The sequence below is a fragment of the Oryctolagus cuniculus genome, chromosome 18 (assembly GCF_964237555.1).
Source record: "Oryctolagus cuniculus chromosome 18, mOryCun1.1, whole genome shotgun sequence".
NCBI classification, from domain to species: domain Eukaryota; kingdom Metazoa; phylum Chordata; class Mammalia; order Lagomorpha; family Leporidae; genus Oryctolagus; species Oryctolagus cuniculus.
In genome coordinates, this window is record NC_091449.1 from 49,827,843 (window position 1) to 49,836,596 (window position 8,754).

General features: G+C 59.2%; 1 pseudogene; it reads right to left on the reverse strand.

The window, feature by feature from the left end:
- Positions 1-1,316: 1,316 nt before the first annotated feature.
- On the reverse strand, positions 1,317-3,056 carry LOC138846549 (cocaine esterase-like; annotated as a pseudogene).
- Between the last annotated feature and the right edge of the window lie 5,698 nt (positions 3,057-8,754).

The window sequence follows — 8,754 nt, forward strand, 5'->3', positions numbered from 1 at the left end:
GGGGGTCGTCTCACCCGTTGCGAGCAAAGTTGGCCCAGTACTTCATCACCCTCCTGCTCAGCAGCTCCTCCTCCTCAGTGAGGGGCACTGAAGAGGGGAGGGGCAGGGTCAGTGTGGGCCACCCCAGTGCTTCTGCCCTTCATGCACCACGCTCCCAGCCCAGGTGGAGCTGATCCTCGGCTACCCCCCAACCTCTATGTCTTTCCTTCACTAGTGAGACCAGCCTTTGTCATTTTCATGTCCCAGTCATCCCCTAAGTCATCAACTCTGGATATTTCTTTACCTAGATGGTAGCTTCCCTCTGTCCCTGGGACATTTGCAAGGAAACAGACGTGACTTTGAACCTGCTGTACACCCAGGCTGGACATTCATCTTTGGGCAGGCAGAGGAGGAGGGAGCAGAGGCTGCACCCTGCGGGCTCTCAGACCCAAACCTGGCTCTGCCCTCTGAGCTGTAAGACGTAGGACCCTGGATCCCATCTGAGCCTCCTGCTTTCATCCCAATGGTGGGTGCAGAGCCCCTCAGAGAGAGCCTGGACCTCATCCCATCCTGGTAAAGGAGGAGGATTCACCTTAGCTGCCAAAGAAATGTGATGTGAAGATAAAGAGCAGCTCACGGCCGTGGTCGGTATTCACGTGGTGCGGCCTGAGGTCCTTTGTGAAGCTGGGTCGATGCTGGAACTCGTAGAAGTAGACAGGGGCGTGGGTACCTGGGGATGGACAGGGCGAGATTTGGCCCCTTCCCCAGAGTTCTCCTACAATAACCATAGTTTCGAAATGTAATTGCTGCACCAGGCTGGGTCCTGGGCAGTTGGGGAGAAGTAGCAGGGGAACAGGTGCAATGTGCAAGCCCTGGGTTAGATCCAGCCTTGAGGTTTGTGGCTGTGAGGTCTTGAAACAATCAGTGGAGCTCACAGCCCCGTCTCCTCCCCCCTTCCATAGCCGAGATTTCCATCTCTGGAACTGTCATGGAGGGTTACTGAGAGGAGCAACACCAAGTCCCCGGCACTCTGGGGCCCACTTAAGACATGGATCAGGACCTGGACAGGACAGGCGTCACCCTCAGGAAAGCACCCAGCTCTGAGCTGCCCCCTAGCGAGTGAGGCCTCAGTCCCAGATGAACTCACGCTGGAAATGTGCTACTCGGAGTGCAGGCATCACGAACATGGCGTCTGCCATCATCTCCTGGAGCTGGGCCATGAGGGACTTGGGGTCCTCATTGCTCCCCATGTACTCGTCCATCAACTGGTCCCCCAAAGCGGGAGGCAGCATCTGGCCCAGGGGAAGGGGAGGGAGTGAGGGGAGCAGCTCCTGGGAGGGAGGCAGCAGGTTCAGGCTGGGGGACGGAGGTCCTGTATAGTCAGAAACTGGGGGAAGAACCAGGCTCCGGGAGACCCTACCCAAACACACGGCAGAGCCTTGGTTCCTGGAGTCCCTGTGTGGGCAGGTGCCTGAGGTGCGCTCTGTTGTGGCAGGAGCCTGGGGGCCTCACCAGCCGTTTTGTTGCTTGATATGTTAGTTCCTTCATGGCCCCTCTGTCTCTTCTCTCTTGAGGGTCAGTGGCAAGTCGGAGCTGAATGGAGATGAGAGAGTCCCATGTTGGACATGGCTGGGGCTGGAGGTTTGAAGCCCAGAAACCTGCCCACCACATGGGCAATGTGGGCACTCACCTTGGGGATGACCCAGCCATACTCATCATTGTTGACACCAATGATGCTGGGGACGGGATGAAAGTCATCCGAGGCCAGCAGCTCCTCGGGGTGTCTGGGCAGGAAGACCCCTCCACCATGCCTTTGATGACCTTGAAGACCTGGGGGTCACACAGGGTGAGGGAGAATTTTTGTGTCCCAGGTATTCTCAAAGACCTCTGTGTACATCTCCCATGCCTGGGTCAGCCCTGGGTGCTGACTCCCACCCGGGGGTTCCCAAGTCTGGCATACAATACTGGGTCCCCTGTTCAATCCACAGCTGGGATGTCAGGAGGCGTGGATGGGAGGTAGCAGCCCCAGGGACTATGAGGTGCACACAAGCCCATCACCCCCTCACCCACGTGCACGGGGCCCGACCTGGGTGATGGCCAGCATCTCCTCTTCACTCTTGGCCTGCAAGCAGCGCACCAGGGTCTCAGAGTCCACCTGGCCACAGCCAGACAGGTTGGCCACCACCTGTAACGGGACCACACAGGGGCTGGCACAGCCATGCTGGAGTCGTGGGGGTTTTCCAAGGCACCACTGGAGGCAGCTGCAACCCAAATCACACAGGGTGTGGTGTGTGCACGGCTGCAGTGGAAGCTGATTGTTGCTCCTGCCCCATGACTTGGCACCGCCCAGCCGCAATGGGCAGCACCTGCTGAGCTGGTTGCTGAAAACCTGGGGCTCAGGGCAGGCAGCTGGTGGAGCTGAGAACCACCTCCGCCTCTGCTGGGACACAGGTGTGTGGCTTCTAACCCTAGAGCCTCTCAGTAATGCAGTGGTAGGCAGCAGGGCCTGAGAACCCGATGGTCCTCCCTCCTTGTGCCCCTTGATCAGAGATGAAGTATAGGCAGGAGCAGCAGGCCTGGGCAGTGAGGACACTCACAGTGGAGACCACCTCAGATGACCTGGGGATGAGGGTGGGCAGCAGGGCCACCCCACTCTCCATGATGGCTCCATGGAAGAGACCTTGGGACATGGGTGACAGCACATGGGATGACACACTTGTGCCAGCTGCAGACACGCCGAAAATGGTGACCCGGCCAGGGTTGCCTCCAAAGTGGGCGATATTCTGCTGGACCCAGCGCAGCGCGGCCACTTGGTCCAGGTAGCCCGAGATTCCAGTGGCGTACTGGACTCCAGTGCTGAGAAGTGGCAGGCACAGGGGTCACAGGGCTGTCCTGGTGCCACTCATCCTGCAGTGCCCACCCCAGCCCCGGTCTCACCTGAAGAAGCCCAGGACTCCCAGGCGGTACTGGATGGTGACCACCACCACGTCCTCAAATGCCGCCAGGGCAGAACTGTCATACATGGAAGCCATGCCTACAGCCAGTGCACCACCGTGGATCCACACCATCACCTGGCAAAGTCAAGGAATTATCTGCTGGTTTCCTCCAACCTAAAGCCTGCTCATCCCCAAGCTGATCTAACCAGTCTTGCGATCTGTGTAGGTGCCCAGCACTATGAACTCCACCCAGACTGCAGAATCTGGGCCATGAGCCAGGGATCCAGGAAACACCGGGTAGGCCAGTCCTCCTATCATTGGAATACAATTCCATGTTCAAAGCCTGGGTCCGTCAATTTCAGAACCCATTTTGAGGTGAACAAATACCGGCTGTCTATCTCATCAATCCACACGGATACTCATCCTAGTGCCTTCCCTTCTTTAGGCCCCCACATCATCCGTGGCTGGGAGCTCTGGTGACCTCTGAGGGTAGCCAGGGGTCACTGAGTGTGCCTCCTGGGCATGAGGGTGCTGAGGTGTCCCGGGTCCATTCAAGAACATCAGTCTGACCTCTGACATCTCAGCCCCTGGGATCCCATGCCAAAGGCTCAGCTGCCCACCGTGGGGGAGCAGCAGTTCTTGGCTCCCATAGTGAGAGGCTTCTGGACAGGGTGTGCTCACAGGAGGGCCCGTGCTCAGCTTCTCCTTTCTCATCTTCTAGCAGAAGGCAATGCCCTCCCACCCCGGCCCACCCTGACCCACACTCACAGCAAGGTCAGAGCCCTCACGGGCATGTGCAGGCGAGTAGATGCTGAGGTACAGGCAGTCCTCAGTAATGGGGATGGACGGCGGGGTGAGGTTCAGCTGCAGAACACCTTGACCCATCATAGCCAAATTCTGCAGACACCTGGAGCCACCCAAGGCAGCCATTAGTCTAGAGCCTGGGTCTAGTGTGCCCGACCCTCCCCGGGCCTCCTCCTACAGCCCTGCTCACTCATGGGCTTCCATAAGACACTTCCCACCAGGATCCAGGTCCTGCACTCTGGGTGAGCTGGGATGGTCCAACATCAGGGAACCTCAGGTGTCTGAGAATCTGGGGACCACTCTTGACTGACAGGGGACTCTGTGGGAAGTCCTGACTGCAGGAGGGACACTCAGTGCTGGATGCCCAGACCCAGCCACGCCGGAGCAGGCCAGCCTCCCGCACACGAGCCTGGATGGACGGGTGGCGTTTCCCCAGGAAGGGCAGTAGACGACCCTCACCTTCAGAACCTCCCCGTTCCCACAGTCTCCAGTCCTAAGGGCATACACGGGTCCCTGGCCAATGTCTTGTCCTGTCGTTGGCTCAGTGACCAGGACGACCCTCTCTGGTGCCCATCTCAGGGAGTTGCAGGATCTGCTGATGGAGTCAGGGCCTCCTACAAGCATGTGGAGCCAGGTGAACCTCACGCAGACACAGCGCCCCCTGCAGGCAGAGAGCCTGTGGCCTCTCCTGGACACGGGGAGAGCGTCTCTGCTTTTCTCTCTGTACCTGGATTTAATGTGCTCTGAGTGCCACGTTCTGGCCCCAAAGCATTTCATGGTCACTGAATCCAGAAGCCTAAGCAGACTCACTGAATAACGCAAAAGGGAGCCATCACCCACAGGGAAAGCTGGTTATGGGAGCTCTGTCCCAGACTGCTGGGCCTAGTCCAGAACTCAGAGGATCTTTCCCCTGACCTCCCCCCAGGGCCGGAGCTCCCCTGTGCCCTGGGAGCGCTTACATGGCTGGGTGGGAGGTCCCATCCCTCACTCCACTCCAAGCTTCAGCAGGTTCAGGAGGTGCAAAGCGCAGCGGCCCCACAGGTGGCTTAGCAAAGGGAATTCCCAGGAAGGTGTGGACGCCCGCATCGCTGCCTTCCATGTGGACCAGGCTCCCGCGCACCTGCCCCGTGTGCGTGTTCCGGATGGGGCTGGCAGAGTCCTGGCCTGTGGGCAGAGAGGTGTCAGGTGGGGGCTCCCCATGAGCTGCCCTCCCACACTGCTGCTGTGGCCTCTCCTTGGCATCAGCACCTCAGCCTTGCCAAGGCCTCGGACCTACAAACACTGACCTGACCAACGTCCTGCATGAGAAACTCTCCCCATCTCCCAGCCAGCAGTGCTGTCCCTGCCCAGCCCAGGACATCCCACAGCTCCCGAGGCTCCTGGGACCTAGCACCCTCCCTGAGCACTAGGAGTCAGCGCAGGTGACAGCCCTGGGGGCGAGGAGAGCGTCCTTTCTGCTGACTGCCCTCGGTCACAGGAGGTAGAGCTGTGAGCACCAGACTGACCAGGCTCCCCTGCTAGGAGGCTCATGCTCCAGGCCACAAGAAGGGAAGAAAGGAAGCATCCTCTAGGGGGCGATGTAGTGGCGCTCGGGTGCACCCACAGCCTGCATGGCCAGCATCCCCTACACAGTTCCATCCTGGCTGCTTCACCCCAGATCCAGCTCCCTGATGCAGGTTCACTGCTGCTCTCATGCTGTCCCTCAAGGATCTGTGTTGTGCCACGAATCAGATATGAAAAGGTCGAGATGTTCTATGGTGAGGACAGCACCACATGCTGGCCTTCCCAAAACAAGAAATAACAGAAGCGGAACCCTAACAGCTGAAGCTGATGGAGCCTCTAGGTACAATTCCTGTGTGCACAGGGTGAGGGGACAGAGGAACGGCCAGAAGGCACCACAGGGACGGTCCTCCCCCTCCAGAGAGAGCCAGGGGTACACCGGTTTCTCAACATAGGAATCAGGAGGAAGAGCACAGCGAGGGGGAGCTGAAGCGTGAGGGAGACTCTGCAACACAGGGCAACCGCACAGGGGTGCAGAGCGCGGGCGCGGGGGTGGGGAGGGGACCTCTGTGCATCGCTGGGGTAGGGAAACAGGACACCTGCTCTGGGAACCTGACGGGCAGTCCTGCAACACTTAACCTGGAGCTCCACCCGCCCTGCAGGTCCCACCCTCGGTAGAAGCCCAAGGGAAGTGCCAACTGTTGGGCAGACACTTGGAGCAGCAGTAGCAAGGCCGCTGGGATGCTCCCCTCCTAACACAGCGGGCGTCTGAGGGAGACCGTGGAGGGGAGAGCTCTTTCTCACTCTGTCTCTCCCTCTTTCCCTGTGTCTCTGCCTTCAAACCAGCAGAAATCAATCATCCCCAGCCCATGGAAGCTGACTCCTCCTCGGGAGGAACCTCCCATGTCACAGTAGGCGATACCGGGCCACAAGGGTGCTCTGGGCCCCTGGGTCAGGGAGAGGAGAGCCTGGTCCCGGAGCAGTGAGTAAACAGCGCCTCTGTCCTGAGCTGGTCCCGACCTTGTCCTTGTCGTTCGCCCCAACCATGGAGGACAGCGCTGCCTGCAGCAGCAGTTCCGGCTGTGAGGCTGACAGTGAGCTGAGCTCAGCAGAGTCCACGGAGGACAGGGGTGGCTTTCGTGCAGACGCTGCCGTGTTTCCTGCCCCGGACACGCACAGCGACTCCCAGGGTCCTTGGGGAACAACTGCCCCCTCTCTGAGTGGGGACCCAGCCCCAGATATTACTTTATTAGGAACCACAGTGATGTGGGGGAGACGATCTGCCTGGAAGGTCCTGGTCGCCGGGAGAGTCTGTGCATTGCAGGGCAGGCGGGGAGCCCGTGGGTGAGCATGGAGGAGGAGGAGTGGGGACTGTGCTGGGGATTAGATAGGGAGAGGGTGGGGTTAGAGACCTGGCTTTTCACGATTTTTATTCTCTTTAAAGAGCTATTTTTTGGAAAGATCATGTTAGAGAGAGAGAGAGAGCGAGGGAGCGAGCAAAGGAGCTCATCTGCTGGTTCATTTTCCAAAAGGCACCACCAAGGCCTCAGCCAGGAGCCTTGAACTCCAGCAGGGTGTCCCACATGGGAGCATCAGGGGCCTGGGACAGAGCCATCTTCCACTGCTTTCCCAGGCACGTTACAGGCAGCTGCACTGTGAGAGGAGCAGGCAGAGCTGGAGCCAGTGTTCCTAGGGGCCGCCAGTGCACAGTGCTGACTTGCTCTGCAATGCCAGCTGCAGTATTGGGCCTTTGGAATGAGGAGATAAAGGCTCCACGACACACCCAGGAGTGGTGCCCTCTTGGCCTGGGCTCCCAGAATGCCAGGCACGGAGGTGTGGTCACCTTTGCCCTGGAATCCAGCCCAGGAGGACCCCTGCCTGCACTGGGTCAGAGGAGACCCTGGCAGACACACAGCCCAGGGCAGGTTCATCAGTGTCCTGGGGAGGGCACAGTCACCACAGCCTCAAGCAAGGGAGGGAAAGGGCCCCATTCCCCACGCCCCTTCCTGTCCCGGCTGCTGACCCGACCAGCGCTGCTCAGAGCCTTCGTGCTGGGCTCATTCCTCCGTGCCTGGAGCCTCAGGAGACCATGGTGGGCGCCCAGGTCCCCCACTGTCACCTCTGCCAGCTCCAACCTCCCAGGTGCTGCCCTCCTGTGGCCTCTGGCTCTAACTGCAGGATTGGGCAGATCTGACCTTGGTCCCTGTTGCTTCCAGGGAATCCTCACCGTGACCTGGGTCCAGGAGCAGCAGGAGACCGCAGACAATGGCGCCGAGCCGAGCTCCCCTTCGGTGCAGCCCCATGCTCCAAGGAGGCCGTGTGCACACCTCTGTGTCCCGCAGGCTGCACCCAGTGTTCCAGGCTTGGATCAGGGCCTCGCCCCTGACCTGGGCAGGAAGCAGGTGGGGCACACCGCGGGGGCGGGGCTTGAGCGCCTCTGGTGGGAGTGGAGTGAGAGAAGAGAGGTCAGTAGGGACCCAGGCATGACTGCCTCCCCTCTCACCGGGCTGCTCGGGGGTCCAGGCCCCTCACCTCAATCCTGGAGTCACCAACTTCACTGTCCTTGCCGTCCTAGTCCGAGATAGTGTAGGCATACAGAAAGCAGGACACCAGGGGGCCTTCTAAGGGAATAAACCATTAAAAAAGTGATATATTTATTTTTTATTTATCTGAAAGGCAGAGTTAAAGAGTCAAGAGAGACACAGAGAGAGATCTTCCATCTACAGGGTCAGTCTCAAACGTCCAGGGCTGGGTCAGCCCAACGCCAGGAGCCAGCAGCTTCTTCTGGGTCTCCCAGGTGAGTGCAGGGGCCCAAGCACGTGGGCCTTCTGCTGCTTTCCTAGGCCCATTAGCAGGAAGCTGGATCGGAAGTGAAGCCGCAGGGGCTCAGCTGTGTGCCTACATGGGATGAAGGCACTGCAGATGGTGGCTCACTGCTCTGTGCCACAGCCCCTGCCCCAGGGGTCACCTGAGCCAAGGCTGGCAGGTGTCACTGTCCCGGATCCTGGAAGCTCCTCCTTGGTTTCCAGGCTGGGTGCCCACTGGGTCCAGGCCCCTCCTCCATCCTTTCCCGACTCTGCCCATCCCCTCCCTGCTCACTCAGGGTCCAGGTTTTGAGAGGCAGTGACCATGGCACTAACTAAGGCTGAACCCAATGTGTGCTGTGTCCCCAGCTTCTTCTGAGACACAGTTCTGTCCTCTCCTTGACAGTGAAAACCTGCTGGTCCTGATACTTGGAACCAGGCAGGAAGAACAATGAATTCGGGAGCTGGAACTTTGCCAGCCCTGCATTGTAACTTTATCCCTTTGCTTGTCAGTCTTTTATACCACTTTCCCAAGATGCAGCTGTGTCTCAGCTGGGACCAGGAAGGAGAAGCCATGATGGAAACATGGAAGTGAAATTCTGGATGGAGTGGCCATAACAATCCCTTCACTATTCCCACAGGTGAGATCCCACCCCACTGGGTTATGCATTTAGGGCACCGCCCCTGGGATGAGAAAGGGGAGGGCCCTCTCTGCCCCTGGCTGTGCTTGG